Here is a 17,156-nt window from a genome sequence, read left to right as displayed (position 1 = left end):
GGGGGTGGGCTTTTATTTTAAAGTGTAGATAACAACAACAATTAAAATATATGACTGTAGCCCTCATTTTAAATCACCAGTTAAAGCATTCAAAATAATATTGTTAGGTTGATAAATATATCACCGCAAGTTCAGTATTCTGTTTTAAGATAAAAGATGTACTTGACATTTCTGCTTCTGCCAGAACAAGCTTTTCTGTAAGTGTAAAAGCTCCATTGAAATGAACCCTTGTCGGGACAATTTGACCCTAGCCCCTACGCCTTACAGCCACCAAAGGGAATAAAAGAAGTTTCTGTAATTCCTTTTCCCCCAGTAAAGTATAATTAATGGTTGTGTGTACTGAAGAGTTTCGGCTGTGTGGATGCACGGAGAATTTCCCTAAAGAAGCCCCAATACGCTTTTCAAGTAACCTCATTAGTATTCTCCTGTGCAGATCTTCATCTTTTCAATATATGCCTGCTTGAAAAGAGCATTTCCCTTGTCTCATTCACTTCCACACTTTAATGTGCGCACTCATTCTTTACTGTGCTTTTCCTGGGTGTTTTCAGGCACTGCCATAAAGATATACCACTGCAGCTTTGGACTTCACCAGACATAATCAGTGCCGAGCTTATCTATCTATCTATCTATCTATCTATCTATCTATCTATCTATCTATCTATCTATCTCTCTGTGGTTGGGATGTACAGTCTACCTTTTAATTATGCAGCGAATGGCATAACTCATTGGTCTGTGACCATCTGTTCCCTGTATACCATGCAAGAATAAGTTTACCATTTTTACATGACCTTGGAGGTGCCAGCTCTTTAATTTAAGATTTATTTTAAGGCTTCTTAGTCATGCTAATAAATGCTGACTTACAGAATCACCATTAACTTTGAAAATACTTTATTTTGATGCATGAAGACACGTCAGGCACATTTGTTTAATAAAGTTATTGTTGGTGGGTCTTGATTTATTAAATGCGCATCTACCTAATACGTGTTTTAACTTATTGAATTCGGTGAAAAAGCCCATTTTAATATGCATTTATTAAGTAGTTTTAACTTTGCAGATTTTTATCAGTGCTGCCATGTACCTAATTACTCATATTAAATGTGGGGGGGGGCAACTTTTACTAAAGGTGGCAAATGATGTGTTACGTTTTTGGCTTTTGGTTTTCTCTGCAAAAATGGCTGTGTGTTGCTGTTATTGTGCACTGATAAATTTATGTCCTGTTAAATTTAACTTCCCATTTATGTCTTTGCTGACTAAGTTAACAGCTGATTGATTGTGTTGTGTTAATCACCTCACATTAAATTCCCCTCACTACTGTATCATAACAAGCTAAATGATGTGTTACAAAATGGTAGCTAAAAATATCTGTAGCTGTTTAACAATGGACATCTCTCCCAAAGCATCACCTAAATTAAATCACTCTGAATTTATTCAACCTTCACATCTGTAAATGAAATCAAAGCATGAAGTCCAATAAGTTTGAATCACTTTTAATAGTTCATTTCTGCTCATTTGTTTTCAAGCCTCAGTGCATCAATCACAATGGCTCAACAAGATAAAAAACAGCGTGAATTTTGCTTTGTGACCACTCACATGGTGTGCCAAGATACAGTTATAAATATGTGCCTAATGATCTTCGAGTTTCCTTAGATAATTTTCTTTTCCACTTTCAATTAGCATTTCTCCTTTACTAATTAACAGCTTAAAATATAGAAATATAATAACTTGTTGCTTGGCACCAGAGATTGCTTGTCATGCATCTCCTCGTACTAGGAAGCTGTTTAACCAAATAATTGTACTAAATGTACAGTACAGCAGGAAACTGTACATTGATTTGTTTTTTTTCGACATTCAACAGAAATCGGCACACTAAATGCTGACAATTATATGTTTCGCAAAGCAAGTCCAGAAATATCTGAGTTCATTTTTAGAAAGATTTTTACCATCTAGTGGTTTGTTTCTCTCAGAATTCCCCGCTCAGCGTATTATTGTGAATTTTGTTTAGCTGCATCCATTAAATAACATCCAATAATGAAATATTCATGCCCCTCTCTATTACTTGTATACGGAAAAACAAAACACACTCTCTCCAAATCCCATTATATTCCTCCCACACAACATACTCTACAAGCTTAAACAACATTTTCTGTGATATGCTTCTCAAGAGCCTGTATTAATTGGAGTCTTTCTTTTCAGTTTGCTATGGCCTGTAATGGAAACCTCCATGGAAAAGTCTGCTTTGTCCATTTAACTTAGTCTGACAGCTTGTCTTGAGATGCTCTCTATCTCTGCTGATTAATACCTCTGACAGCTTTTACACTTTTAACAATTGTTTACTGCCTGTTTTTATTGCTTGTGAAATGGTCTATTTATCATTAAAAAGCAAAGATGCATAATCAAGAAGCAATCTTGCAGGAGATCAAAATGCACAGTCACATCAGAAGTCTTTGTATATGTACCTGCTGTTATTTGCTCCCCTGACATCTGGTTTTTCATGTGTTCAGTCCATGATTATTCTTACCTCTTCATTAATGGGTCCGGTTTTCCATTTTTCCACTCTGGGACATCTTGTTTGGGCCCAGTGACATTTTGGCCAGGATGATAAACTGAGTCTGCGTTTAAAAGTTGCAGCAAGTATCTTTGTGAGAGAGACTGTTGCATGCACTGCATTGTGGGAACCATGTACCCACACTCTCAGTTGCATTACACAACTCTGCGGTCTGATTTGCATACTTACATGGTTATTTTTGCATCCTCTGTTTTGCACCATTGTGCTTAATTTTTCTATTTATTTTTCTGTTTATTTATTTAAATGTTACATATAGCCTTTGTCTTCTTTAAGCTCGTCCATGCAAACTATTACAATAAGTTTACTTTAAAAAAGTAATTTTTTATATTGAATTAAGTAAAATATTATTATTTTTAAAATTATTATTATTTATTCAATTTTATGTGGTTTTCTTATGATATTAGGCATCATTTGCACAGACTTTTGCATTAAAAAAAACCCCATCAGCTTGGAACAAGCTAGAATTTTCCTTCAAGAAAGTACAGGGATAAGTAATTTTATTTTTTGGTTTTTCTGTATTCATTCCATTTTTATGAATGAAGTAGGACTGGATAACGAGGGATAAGTGATTTTTTTTGTGTTTTCACAAGGTAGTATAGGACTGATGGCTGTTGTGCTTCAATCAAAGCATTATGGTTTGAAACCTACTACTGCTGTAGTACCCTCGGGCAAAGTACGTACCCTGAACGGCTCTAGTAAAAATTACCCAGCTGTAACCTGACATTTTAGGCCACCTTGGACAAAGCCGTCATCTAAATAATGGTTCATAATTAGCACCGTAAGAAATGCTGTTGTATAAATGGACTGTGTGTCTTTGATGAGTTACCAGGCAATGAGTAGCAGTAGCTCCATGTTGCCATGATGTGATGGGGTAGACCCTTGAGCCAGCAGGAGTCCTGAGTGCATGCTGGGCTTCTGCTATTAACTACAGCAGGAAAGATGCCAAGAAGGGCTGCCATCCTGAAGAAACTGTAGCAGGTGCATTCTATGGCTTTTATTTTCTGGTGAATCTGGGGTTCTTCTTCTTCTTCTTCTTCTTCTTCTTCTTCTTCTTCTTATTATTATTATTATTATTATTATTATTATTATTATTATTATTATGATGCTGCCTAGCTGACATTTTTCTTCCGAACAACAAGCTTTTTATTGGAGTTATACAGTGTAAGTAGCTTTCTCAAGGGTACAACAACCAAGCCCCACCTGGACATTCAGCCCATAGCCATAACCACATTACATTCTGCTGAGGAATTAGACTTTCTGGATCAGTTTAGCTCAGCAGATAATTGTGTACTCCTTAATTTTGGCAAAACTCTTCCCAGAATAGGTTAAAGTTGAATGGCAGTGCTTAAGCAAGGTAAGTCTGCGTGTACATAAAGGAGATAGCCTTTCCTGAAACCAGAAATTTTAATGATAGTTATTCATTTGCTTGTTTTATTTAGTTTGCGCGCATATTTTTTTTTTTTTTTCTGTATGCCAGCAAAAGGAACGGACTGCTATAAATTTTGTCCTATAGAAATTCAAAGATACATCTTTTTTGACCTGTAATTACTTACTGAGGTTCAGTACTACACCCAAGTCTTTATTATGGCCCTATGAAAAATACTATTCCCTTACAGTATTCTGGCCATAAATTAAGAAGTCTTCTACAAGGAAATACCTTGTAATCTAAATGTCTGTTGTCAGGCCCAGATTAAGGAAATCTACTGAAAATAGTTCTATGAAGATTTCACAAATATTTCACTTAAGTAAATCATTGTCAGATTGATTACATAACATTATGTGCTGCCTTGGAGAGGACTCAGCTAAATGAAGGTTAACAAGAAAATGCTTAATTAATAACAAATTATTTATGTTTCAGTATTCCACTTTTGATAGCCATAGACATAACAGTAATACAGAATATGAGGATATACCAAGGTGTTGTAAAATCATGTCCATGCTTACTGCATTGTAACTGAAGTATCAGTTTAGCTTCAGATGACTGTCCATGAAAACACCCACTTGCATTCAAACTTCAAGTTTATACTGGACACCTTTCTTCATGTCTGTGTGAGTTTCCTCCGGGTGCTCCTGTTTCTTCCTACAGTCCAAAGACATGTTGTTTAGGTTCACCCATAGTGTGTGAGTGTCACACAGAGAGTGTGTTCCACTGATGTATGGATGAGTGACCCAGTGTAAGTAGTGTATCTAGCAGTGTAAGTCACTGCGGTGAAAAAGGTGTGTGGGCTGATAACACTACATACAGTTCATTGGAAGTCGCTTTGGATAAAAGCGTCTGCTAAATAAATGAATGTAAAATGTAAATGTATAGTATTTAGTAGGGCATACAGCATTACAGTTACAAGTGGCCCAGTGTGTCGCATCTACAAAAAAGTTTACAGTCAGGTTTGGAACACTTGACTTGTCTCGATCAGTTGTCGAGACACATAGCACAATATGCACAACTGTAAAACTTTTTCAGAAATAGGTCAGTTCCCAGAAATAGGAGAGTAAAATTTAAAGTTTTTTGGATTGTTTGAAAATGTGAGTTCAATGATAGGATTCTAATTTTTAATGTGTCAGTAGGTTATAACTTTTCCAAAAAAAGTGGTGGCAGAGAATATTGAATAAAGAGTTTAATATTCCTCAAAGTACTTTAAAGTGTCGTTCAAATGTTATTTATTGGCAGTACATGAGGGCTCACTTTTCAGTTTTTTTTTCAAATTCTTGGTCTGTATTTGTTGTAGATAAACACTGTCATCTTCTTTCTTCGTATACTCTTGGCTTTTACTGCACCTTTTCACCCTAATAGGAATCTCTTGGTTTTAAAAAAGGACTATGATGCTAATACATCTTTAGAAGTGAAAATCATGTCTTGTGTTTGTCATATTTCTTACTGAAAATTGATCTTTAGAGAGAACTGCAGGTAGATTGTTACGTACTGAAGTGGTGTTTTTCAATTTATTTATTTATTTTTTTCATTTAAAAGAGCACCCAGTGCTCTTCCAGAGAACAAGGGAAAGAAATTAGGCTGCATTTACCATTATTAGCAAAATGTGCATATGTCCAGATTTCATGAATTATTTGAGTTTTTTCTACTTTATTCCGGGATTAACTGAACACCATTGTGACATAACTGTGACGTTTCTCATTTTGGAGATTTGGTTATTGCTGTAATACTTACAAATCTATTCTCTGTCAATTATATTTCTACTCCATTATGGAAATCAGCCTAACCTCTCAAACTAATGGAAAGATAATTGCTTTAGACAAAAGCTTACTCATGGTTTCTCTGTTCAGATTCTGTTGATTGCTAATTCATGCATGCAATTTAATTCCTGTTGTGATGCACTAAATTTTGTTACCTGCGAGGAATGCTTTTTGTGTGTTTCATTTTTTATTTTTGTTATTAATATCATTAATGAAAATATTTTTTGTGAAGAAGAAAGGAAGCTTTTATTTGCTTTGTATGAAGGAAGCACACTGCTATGCATGCTTTGATTGGTGCATGGAAGGATAGTCATATTCCAACCGCAGAGCCTTTTCTGCTTAGCTATTTGTTCATTTTGATACATGACTCAAATGACTTTGAGTGTTTCTATGTGACATTCAAAAGTGGCGGAGCAATGAAGCATTGGATTAAAGTCATGTGTTATGTGTGCTGGGCAGAATATGAATTCATATTCTTTAATATTTACTGGGTGAAATTAATAGTGAACTCAAACATGCTCTCGCTGTGAAAACATTGCCATAAGTAGCTGGTAGTGCGGCAGTAGCAGCTTTTACCTTGCAGTGAAATGGCCCGTGCACGAATCCTGTGGTCCTACCCTTGAGCAAGATATTTACTCTTGCTTTCTGCTGAATGAATGAATGAATAAATAAGTATATGAATTAAAACAAAAATAATTGGGTAAATATAAGTAACAGTTCACAAAACTCACATTTTAAGTCACTTTGAGGGAAAAAAAAAACTGTCAGGCACCTGAATGAGTAATAATATGTTTTTTTAAAAAAGTAAGCAGTCAAACAGGAGACGTATAGGGATTTTTCCTAAAGGACATAACGAACCATTTGTATATTGATGTGTTGATTGTTACACTGAAGACAGCAATAAGAATGTTAACAGTCCAGGTCTTGCTGGCCTTTCAGTTACCCTAAAAATCAAAGAAAAACCACACATTTCTCAACGTAACCCTTAGGGTCTGTGTGATCTGCAAGAATTTCATAATGAAAAGAGAATGCACTGATGTTGAAAGTTCACATGGTGTGGCAGTGGCTCTTTTTATTAATTTGTTGCCCCAAGCTATGTGGTCCGTTTGTCTCTAAGAGGTGTAAGTCAATTGTCAAAAAGAAAAGAAACTCCTCCATGTTGGAAATCATAACTCCCTTTGGCTAGAGGTTGCTATTCTTTTGTAGTCCCCCAGCTGTCGATATCTGTTAGAGGCAGAGGGCAAGGACAGCAGAGCTCAGTCGCGCACGGAAGTGCTACTGTCAGCATGATAAGAATAAGGCGACGCAAGGAATCAAAACCATGGTTCATGGAATACTAAGCACAGAGCACTCACCTAGAATACTGAGCAGTCTGGTAATGAATTACTCCTTTGGACGACTGCCATGTCTGCGTCACATTCAGATACAAAAATGAAATTACAGGCCAGAATTAGAAATCATATACATTCTGGCGAGGCTTTTGTTTAGGGAGAATTGAAAAGTGAACGCAGATGTCACTAGATGAATGCGAGAAACACAAACAGAAAGAGAATGCCAGAAAAAAGGGAAGACGGGGAAAAAAAAAACACTGTTTTGTATAAACATTCTTTGTTGCCCACATCATTTTGTCTTTCTGACTTACAGCATAATGTTGACTGCATTGGCAAAAACTACAACCATCGACAGGCTCTCACATGCAAGTGACTTGTAATTACAAAACGATGAATGGCTGTCATATATACTGTAATGATGAAGATGTGTAGATTGAAGACTTGTCAGAAGTCCTCATTAAGTGCTCTCTTCTGGCAACTTCATTAGTGTTGCTTCTGAAAGGAGCTGGTATCGAAGACGCACAATAAACAGGAAATGCCTCCCACCGCCTCCGTAAACAGTGCGCTTTCTAAATGTCAGCTCTGTCATCTCGCTCCACTCTCGGTCCAGCTGTCTGATTCAGTACCAACAGTGCATTAAGTAGCCACCGCGAGAAGTCGTGTGGAGCCGCAGATTGGCAAACTCTGCCCTGTCTCGAAAGGAATCACACATAGGTGCTCCTTGTATTTTTAGAAAAGTGCTGTCTAGTTTTCTGGTATATGTCACATAAAATGAATTACTGTGTGATGACAATTGTTCTTTCATGAAAACCCACAAAGTCTTTAAGTATTCAGCATTTTTTTTGAAAGTGCTAAATGCCGCATGCAGATTTCGCCGCATACAATATGCATGTAAAAAGTTCTAAAAACGCTGTTGTATTCATAATATGTGCATTCACAATGTCTGAATTACTAGCAGATTTTATATTTCAAGAAATATATAGTGGGAAATTCCTTGTTTTCAAAAGAAATTTAGACACTGATCCATCCATTCTTAATTGCATGACCACCTCTTGTCCAATACAGGGTCATGGCCCAGAGCCTCTCTGGGAAGCATGGTAAACCGTGGAGAGGATACCCGTGCAGCTATGCACACACACACACACACACACACACACACACACACACACACACACACACACACACACACACACACACACACACACAATGGGCAAATCAGAGTCACAGGTTCACCGGAAGCACATGTCTTTGGTGCAGGATTAAACCCAGAACATCGGAGGAACATGCAAACTTCATGCAGTGGAACTGGATTTGATCACATGACCGAACCGATAACCTAGCCCCTGTGAGGAACTTGCATTGAGTTGCTGTGAGAATCTGCTACTGTGGGAGATGTTCTAAAAATCTGTATTAAAAAAGAGTGGACCCCATGTTTCAATTGTTTTGTGCTTGGACTGGAATGTTGACTATCTGGCTAAAGGAGCATATTCTCAGTGGTGTGCTCTTGACTGAATTCAGTTCAGTGCTCCGTCAAGTGAAGATGGTGACTGAGCAAAGCGGATGGCTGACTCTGAAAAAGAGTGTACAGAGCCGTGTTCTGGAAGACATGTGCGCAGGAGAGTGTGAGAGTTAACCTGGCATAAACAATTGAGCCGGGCACTGTGAACGCTTTGGCGTAAGTGATTATGTGCTCATGACGATGTGTAAGCGATGTGAGTGCATTCCTCGCCAAGAGCAGAAGATTAATAAATGTTCACGACAACAACAATAGACCCACATACTTGGACTGCATGTTTCCTGCTTTAATGTCTTCAGTGTTAACTTTGGTTCACTGCTGGCATATTTGAAGAACGCTTACCATGCTTTGCTGAGCTTCTCATGAATTTATATTTTCAAATCCTGCCTTTTAACATGGTTTGCTTAATGAACATTCGCTGACCGACTTTGTACTTTGCATACTTTTTCTGGAGAAAGAATTCAGTATTTTAAAAAACCTGCTTAATAGAAAATGCAAGAGGAGTGTTTATTTGTACAAATATGACATGAGTAGTGTTTTCCATGCCGGGACCTGCTGTATTGTGCATGATTAAATACACTTTAAAATTCTAAGTATAAATTCCCCTAAAAATCATAACCAAGGATGAAACTAACATCCTTCTCATATGCCTTGTGGACACGCCCTACTGGTCCGGTGCAAATCTAGAAATATTGAAGGTGTAATATCTCTCTCCGGTACCCGGAGTTTGTAATAAACTGTAACTGATTTCACGGACAAGTTTAATAAGTCTGAGGTGTAGGGATTTAAAGTAAGCCCACATGACAAGCCTGTTATCAATGTTCCTGTTTTGCTGCCAGTTCGGAAAGTAGTTACCTGAAGATGCTATTTGTCTTGCACCCAGGTGTGTTGTGCTGGAAAATAAACAGGCACCAGGGGTGCCAGGAAGCCCCACATAACGGAAATGGGAGATGAGGAAGGAGCTCGACTTTGTTGTTTGCTTTAGAGCGGTTCCCTCTAATGTGCAACATCAATCAAGGTACTGTCTACATGCCATGGCGTTACTCTTAGGGGAACTCATTTTATGCATTGGTTTGCAAGTCCAAGAGTCTCTCACGCTAACGTTCTGCTTTGCACTTGGTATTTACAGCTTCAAGAGGCAGGGCACAAACGGCACTGACAGGTGGCTGTTTGTGGCTTTTTTGCAGGTAATACGCAGAGGCTTTTTGTAGCATAAGACCACTCTGACAGGTGTGACCAGGTGTCCCCTCCACTGGGCAAAAGAGACTCACATGACTGAGACTACATTGCAGCTACAAGTCAGTGCCTGGCAAAAGGTGCTTCTCAGTGTCTTCTGAGTTACTTCAATGTCATTGTTGGGCAGAAGTGCGTTCACATCCTTCACAGTGAATTTGTTGTTCAAATATTAATATTTGAAAGATTCTACTACTTTGGAAAACAAAACAGTTATGTAACATTTTCATATCACTTTACATCCAATTTTTGCAAAGCCTACTAAATTTTGGAAATACAGAATTCATTATTGGCAATAACCTAAAGAAAAATCTGGCATTTTTGTGAAATGAATGCTGTAACAATATTAAACCTTATTTAAAACTTCCTATCGCTGTCATTTTCTAAAATCAGAGGACTGCTAGTTGCTGCCATAATTTATGCTGGCAATGCAGAGTGTAAACACTGAGTGTTTATTGCCACAGATGATGATAGAGCTTTGAGGAGACAGCTTGTTTAGTCTTTGAGAATCTATCCTGCTTTATTTATTGACACCAAAACATCATTGGCAGTTTGCCTCATATTACTGTCTTTCAAAGGTTTACATCTTATTTCTTATTATAAATGACATTATAAAATTGAAAAAAGAAGGCAAAACATTTGCAATGGCGAAATACGAAAAGTGACTGGAGTTCGGTGGTGAATTTCTCTGCAAACATTTGCTCGGCAATTTACGTTCGGAAAATCTGTCTTTGCTCTGCCTTTTCGGTGTGCGTGTGTTTCAGGTTTGTTTTGTCTGCTTCAATAGCGCTTTTGTGTCTGGGGACACGGGAAGCCCGCTGTATAGGGGCTTTTACCGTGTTTCAGCCAGGGGGATGAAGCATCAGTGGGAAAAGCGCTTTATAGCTCCCGGCTTGTTGCATTGTATGAACCTTGCCTGCTGTCTCAGACAGAAACAGACAGTGCTGCTCCAAATTGCTGCTGCCTGTAAAGTGAAATGCAACAGCCGCCAGTGTCTCACCCCGAAGACCCCTGTTGCCTTGTCAGTCCTTCATGTTTTTACCAGGTCTGTTTTATAATATAAGCCCTTTGACATGTGCTTCCATGGTATAGTAGTTTCACATGAGGTCACAGCTCAAGCACCAAGAGATCTTTTTTAAGCATAATTAAAATGGATCCTTTTCAGAGGCCTGATGTTGAAATCATGTGACATATTTCAAGTGTTTCGGGGTTCTAAGAAGAAGTACTAAATTTGTAATGAAAAGCTAACAAAATTCTCGATGAGAATTATTTGCTGCCAGCATCACCTTAGAATATAAGGCATCTGTGTTGTATTAAAATGCCTCTAGATAAAGTCTAGACAACTGAAAATTAATCACATGGCAAGCACAAACATGAATAGATGTATGGAGATTTACAAGACTGACGCAGAACATATATGCAGGTGACAAGCAGAGGTCCGTAAGTTTGTATCAAACAGATGTCTTTAGAAAATGACATGTATGTGCGCAAGAGACTCTCGACAGACCCACAGTAAGTCATTCTCAAATGGTGTAGGCATATCGCCTGCCCACAGTCCGTTACTACGGCAGTGTGGCTGGGTAACACACTGTTCATTTTGGGACTTTGCATGCAAAATAATCCAGATAAAATCAGCTCAAAATACCTTTCAGCAATCTTAAGCATAATGTGACTTAATGGGCATCTACTTGTCCTTCAGAAATTCAAGGCCATGTATAGTTAATAGCTTTTTTTATCGATGAAAAATATGATTCTAAAGTGGAGTGTTTGTAGTCTACTGTATACTTTAATGTTGCATATCAGTTACCTTGCTTACCTTTCTAGACTTAATTTCCATAATTTATTCCAGGAAAATGGCTGTGATTTTCATTGTCTTTTCCAGTTTGGTGTCATGTGTCATTTGATTACAATAGGTAGTGATGGTAGAATGCATGCAGTACTGGGCAAAGCTGTCAATTTACTCTGCGATTGTTATCAGTATGAGTGAGGAATAATATCCATCCATAACTGCTTGTCCAGTGCAGGGTCGCAGTGGTCAAGAGGGCATTCCCAAAGCCAGGGGTGAGAGGCAAGGTGCATCCTGGGATGAGATGTAGTTTCACAGATGTCACAGATAAATCACATACACACAGGCGTGCACACACATACACACGCTGATTAAGGGTAATTCAGAGTCACCAATACACTTGAAACGCATATCTCTGGAGTGTAGCAGCAAAATGTAGAACATAGAGAAAACCCACCCAAACTACACAGAGACTGAACCAGACTTGGGTCCGTGTCCAAACCCACAGCATTGTAGCTGTGAGGCACTAGTGCTATACAGATGTATTTACAAGGTGTTAGTAATGGGATAAGTTATGTTAGACAGCAGAAGTATTTTGACACGATTTGCACCAGAAGTCCGAATTACTCAGATTTGGAATTTGGATTTTGTTAGTGAACTGCCATCACGTTTGTTTAAATTTGGGTAGTCCTCAACTGATTACAGAAGTTTTCCACATAAGTGATTTCGAGTTATGAAATACCTCCCCCGGAGTTCTAAATCAAAGGCAGAAAGGCAGAAAGATGAAAAATAATGCAGAAAAAGTTTGCAGCAGACCAGAATGCTAAGGCGGACCACCCTAATCCTAGAATAAGCAGGGAAAGCCCAGAGTTTTAGATGTAAGCTGCCTGCCATAACCCTGCATTGATACTGCAGTTTTAGCACTTTTATTATGCAATTACAGTTATTTAAAAACAAGTCCAACTTTCTAAAAGTAAAGCTCTTCATGTAATTAGTTTTGCAGTAGAGGTGGAAGGAAAAACACTGAACAGAGAGGTGAAGAATGAAGTTCAGGTGAGTGTCTCTGCACTGTGGTTGGTCTCCCCTAAATCCCTCTTCCCGATAAGTGTCAATATAAGTGGACCCTTCGTCAGAGCTCGGTAGCTGCTGGCGCTGTCCGAGGAGCTGGGACAAAGCACGATGTTACGAAGCCCACAACGCTATCGCAGACAGTAATTCCTGCCGAGTCAAATAGCTTATGTTCTTATTATCCTTGGTCGCGCAGTGTCATAAGGGAATGAAAATAGGGCAGGTATGACCTGATACGACTGTGCTCCTGCTGCGCTTCTCTTGCTTTCAGGTGTTTTTCTTTTGGGGTCATGTGGAGCAAGCACCAGGAAGCTTTTTTTCTGCAGAAAACAACACCAAGCATGGGCGAAGGACCAAAAATGCCACAGTGTAATGATACCAGTGTGTTAAATTGAAGCCTAAAGCCTATGAAGCCTTTGAAGCCTATGTTAAATTTTCTGTAGATCCACATAATAAATGTGAAAATTACATTTTCAACAAAGTCTGCATAATTTGCGTACTTTGCAATATTTGCATAGGCATCATTTGATTTTTTTGACATCCTGCTGGACAAACCTGTAAAACAAGCCAGCTTGTGATATGATACATCTCAACGTAAATTACTGTCTCAAAATTTGTAAAGTAATCTCTTATATGTAGTGTATATGTTATATGCTGAGGAGAGAAAATATAACTTGGCATTCATTTCTTATTCCAACTGTGAAATAAGAAATTGAATTCTGAATAGTTTTTTAAGTTATGACCTTTGTAAAAACAGCGCAAAGCTGTTAGAAACCAGCCTCTATGATTAAATTGCTTTTTCATTTATTTTAAATCTGTTAATATGAATAATAAAAAGAATCAGTTAATGCCACTCCAGTGACCTTATGTGCATTACAGTGTACAGAGTGAGAATGAAAATCATTAGCACTGCTGTTCAAAGGACAGAGGCAAAAATGAGGCGGATAATCTTTTATTCTCACCTCATTTCTCATTCACATGCTCAGCCTTTTCTGGGGGAACAGCAGAGAGCAGTTGCCCTTTGTTGTCTGAGGAATATTCCATTTTGTTTGGACATTAAACCACACTGCACATTATGACACATATTCTATCCCCTCATGTGCAATGTGTAATCCCAAGCCATTTATTGTGCTCTGAAGGTAGTGATGCGTATGAGAACTAAATTAAAATATATCAGATTCAGTTATGAGCCTTCCAGAAATCAATTTCCTGAGCATTAAAAATTGAATGGACGCAATCAGGGTTTGGTGCAGGGGTGGAAGGCTGGGTTGGGGAGGGGGTAGGGGTGGGGGTGGGTGCATTGCAGACTGCTTTAGGGTCCAGAGAGAGCAGCAGTGGGCTGAGGGTCTGTCCAGTAGATAGGACCATTCCTTGTAGATCTTCCACCATTAATTCTTCAATCTTCACATTGTAGTTTTTGCTGCTGCCTGGGCAGGAAGCCATTCAATAACGACAATCACACACACACTCATTTACTCACACATACACACAAAGGGCACTTCAGAGTAAGTATTTTGCCTAAAACACAAGTCTTGCTTTTGCAAAAATCTAGATTTAATGGTCAGTATTAAAATGGCTTTAAAATGGATGATAGCAAAATTAAACAGATGCATGGCTCGTTGCAACAGAGGAATTTATGTGCATGTGTGCACTTTCCTATGGCAGTAAATAAAGCAAAATCTCTGCATCTTATAAGTGGCTAAAGACAAGTGGCACACATCATAGTTAGGCTGAAACTGTGCTTTAGCTTCACACTCGCATATGTCATTTGTGTGTGTGTGTGTGTGTGTGTGTGTGTGTATATATATATACATATATATATATATATATATATATCTGTTTTGAGAAGAGTTTTTTTTTTTTTTCCTCAAAATAGGACTGTTTGAAGACGACTACTGATTTGTTGCTTGAAAGTACATTGTAACCTGTCAGGGTGCTATGTATAGTGATCTCTTCCCCTGCAGCAGGGGAGTGTCAAGCCTTTCCATCTTTATTTTTTATGCGGTTCAAATTCCATATGTTGAGTGTTGATGTTAGTGTGTACACACACACACACACACACACACACACACACACACACACACACCTCACTGTTCTTTGGTACACGGTGGCTTTTTCCAGCAAGGGATAAAATGTTGTCAAAAGCAGCTGAATTTCAGCAAGCTGGTTCTATCCGCCATACATTGTGCAGCAATCTAGGGAAGCAGGAAAGCGTTAAATTAAACTTGTGTGTCTGCTGTGCAGGGCCCTTGGGAATCCCGGCCAAGAAACTGTAAAGTGAAACAGGATATTATTTAAAGCAGGAGGCACTTATCTGTTTGCGAAGGTCAAAGCTGCCATGCCACACTTCAGAAGTGATCCTCTGTTATTACCCTAATGAAAAGGCTCCGACGAAACTCCTTTCAAATACCAATGTGTCATCCTGCAGCATGCGAATTAATGGCCTTGATTTTAAACTGCTGTGTCATGATATGCCTTTTAGGCCCCATTGAGAGTGAAATTAGAACGGATGTGGTGATGTGTTGTAGATAAGTAGCAGGCATTTAATTCTTTGTTGTCCATTTAAACGTCCTTATTTGATCTCTTTTATTTGTACAGTAACTTCACATTTTTATATTAAGTAATGCAGTAAAATTAACAGTATTACTAAAACAAAACTTTTGCTATTTCTAATTGCCAGATTTTGTGTACTGTAATAGAAGAGCAAGGTGGGAAATATTTAATTTCTTTGTTCAAGTTTTTTTTTCTTTTTTTTTTTTTTTTAAATTACTATGTTGCTGGAGGGGGCGCGGTGGCGCAGTGGGTTGGACCGGGTCCTGCTTTCTGATGGGTCTGGGGTTCGAGTCCCGCTTGGGGTGTCTTGCGACGGACTGGTGTCCCGTCCTGGGTGTGTCCCCTCCCCCTCCGGCCTTACGCGCTGTGTTGCCGGGTTAGGCTTCGACTCCCCGCCACCCCGTATGGGACAAGCGGTTCAGATGATGTGTGTGTATGCTGCTGGAATATTTTGTTAATTATAACTAGAGCCATATTTGCTTGTCGTTTACCACTTTTGCCATCCCTCCCCCCCAGCTGATTACATCTTTTCAAATGGTCTGAACTACTTGGTCTGCACTAAAGCACCATCTAAATTGTGTAACCTTTAGTCATCGTCATAATCATTTAATAATCATCATTCATTCTTTCTGCTCTCCACACAGTTACAAAGAATTATTATAACAAATGCCGTTTATTCTGTATAAAATATGGGTTTGCTACTCTTGAGAAGTCTGTACTGAAACCAATTAAATGGTCAGCCAAAGTACCAAGTGTAATGTATATTGATGTGTGTGTTATTTTTCTATTATTATTTTTTCTGTACATTTTTTCTTTCATGCAGCCAAATCTGCTACTGTGCACAGATTGTGGATTTAGCAGTTAACTAGGTAATTTAACAATTAAGTTTGCTAAATCATGCAGTTTGATGCATGTCAGACTGTCAGAACAGATTCCATTTTTTTTCTTCAAATGAAGTATTTGAATAAATACACCTACATTTACATTTATTCATTTAGCAGACGATTCTTTGCATCTCAGAGAACAATACGCAGAAGGCATTACGTGAAGAGAAGGAGAGATTTGGATGCAAGCATGTAATTCAGGCAAAAAATGCTACAGAGGATGTGACTGATATGAAGTGTGATAAATTACCTGGGTGGCATAGCAGACCACCTGACAGCTTCATTGTGTGAGTGTTGGTGGCCCTGGGTCAGCGGCAGGAGGAAACAAGGGGAAATCAAATCACGCAGATTATTCTGAAGGAATGTGGTCCGCCCCTGTTCCAATCCTGACTGGCAGGTCAGCTCTTTTTACATGAGTTAACTCAGAAAGTTGATTTGGGTCATAGGGTTCAATGCTAAAAAACTGCTGCAAATCATATTAGACTCATGTTCCAGCACTGTGATAATCTATTTGGTTTCTTTTCAACAATGAGCACATACAAATATACACCTGTGTTTAAAAAAACATGCTGTTATCTAGAACAATGCAGCCTCTGATAAACCAGGTGTATTATATGCTGTATTCTGTGAAGAACCTGGATGCACAAAACAGCATGCTGAGCAGAAACCATGAAACCAAACAGAAAATAGTAGCTTGCAAGTTCAGTTACACCTCCTTCCCATTGGTAGTTCTGGACTTTTAAAACTCCACTCCACTGACAACAACCGCTTGTCCCAAGTGGGGTCGCGGTGAGCCGGAGCCTAACCTGGCAATGCAAGGGCGCAAGGTCAAGCGGGAAGGGACACACCCATGATGGGACGCCAGTCCATCACAGGGCACCCCAAACAAGGCTCAAACCCCAGATCCACCACACAGCGAGCACTGGCTGAACCCGCTACACCACCACGCCTCCACACTTTTAAAACTAAAATGCAAATTTATCTATAAATAAATGAGTAAAATTTTTTAACCTGGAGTAGAGATACGCAC

The 17,156-nt window shown here is 38.7% G+C and overlaps 1 protein-coding gene across 6 annotated transcripts in view; it reads left to right on the top strand.

The window, feature by feature from the left end:
* LOC108939858 (protein shisa-6-like) overlaps positions 1 to 17,156 on the top strand; it is an 80,775-nt gene that overhangs the window by 21,475 nt on the left and 42,144 nt on the right. The window lies entirely within an intron of this gene.

Source organism: Scleropages formosus, chromosome 20 (genome assembly GCF_900964775.1).
Source record: "Scleropages formosus chromosome 20, fSclFor1.1, whole genome shotgun sequence".
Taxonomy (NCBI): Eukaryota; Metazoa; Chordata; class Actinopteri; order Osteoglossiformes; family Osteoglossidae; genus Scleropages; species Scleropages formosus.
This window is presented reverse-complemented; position numbering and strand designations above follow the sequence as displayed.